Source organism: Branchiostoma floridae, chromosome 17, assembly GCF_000003815.2.
Source record: "Branchiostoma floridae strain S238N-H82 chromosome 17, Bfl_VNyyK, whole genome shotgun sequence".
NCBI lineage: Eukaryota > Metazoa > Chordata > Leptocardii > Amphioxiformes > Branchiostomatidae > Branchiostoma > Branchiostoma floridae.
The window spans coordinates 14,580,254-14,581,286 of NC_049995.1; positions in this window are offsets into that span (position 1 = coordinate 14,580,254).

Consider the following 1,033-nt stretch of genomic DNA (forward strand, 5'->3'; position numbering starts at 1 on the left):
TTTCCATTTGACGAAATAAATTTGCTCTCTTTGTTCTGATTTAATATGTAATCATTGCTTATAAAAGAAATATTTTTGTAATTGCACTATTTCCAAATCAACTGTGATTTCCGATTCCTTTTTGCATGAGGTCTCTTGAGCAAATTTCAGTTTTGTCCTAAAAAGTGTGTGAGTGGCTAAAAAATATCTCTTTCAGCATTTTCAAAATACCAACTCCGATATCATATTAGATACACAGAAAATCACAAACCATTCAGAAAATCCCTAGCTAGCACCCCTAAGGTTGGAACATTCCTAAACAGGACTGGCTTGGCCTTGAACGCAGGGTTACAGTAGTAGGGCACTAGAATGAGGTCAACGACCTTGCGGTTTAGGACAATCTAAAACAGTTCCTAGTTTTCTGGTTAGGTTATAAACCGTTACTGTTAAGTGAAAAAAATATATTCATTGGAAAGAACGCCTTTTGAAAGCTGATAATTATAAAGACAAGACATTCAGTGATATATGCATACAATAAATATACATTGGAATATGGGCACACAATATGGTGAACGTAATAAATAGGATACACGTATACAGATACAAAATGTATGTTATCTGTAGGTCAGAAAAATGTGCCAGTACCGATCGAATGAACATGATTTTTGAAGTAGACAAAGAAAAATAGATTGTAGAAATACAGGAAAAAACATCCCCCCCCCCCAATATACAAACCTATGTACATATAAATAGAGATTATCTTCGAATGGTAACTGAAAGAAGTGTGTGCTTTCTATCTGCTATCGTGTCGTTTGTGTTGTTTGTATTTGCGATAAATCCTGTGGTATAGTGTTACAATAGGCTTCTTATAATTACCATATGCAAATGTCCGGACCAGCTAATCAAATATGAATTAAGCAAATTTGACGAAAGAACGAAGACTGCATTTGAAACGGCCCACGGTGTCATATTTCCTACTCTCCAAGCAGAGGTTAGGCTCCGGCTGTTTTTTTAACGTTTTTTTTAGTCGTTTTTATCGGGCTTTCTATTTTGT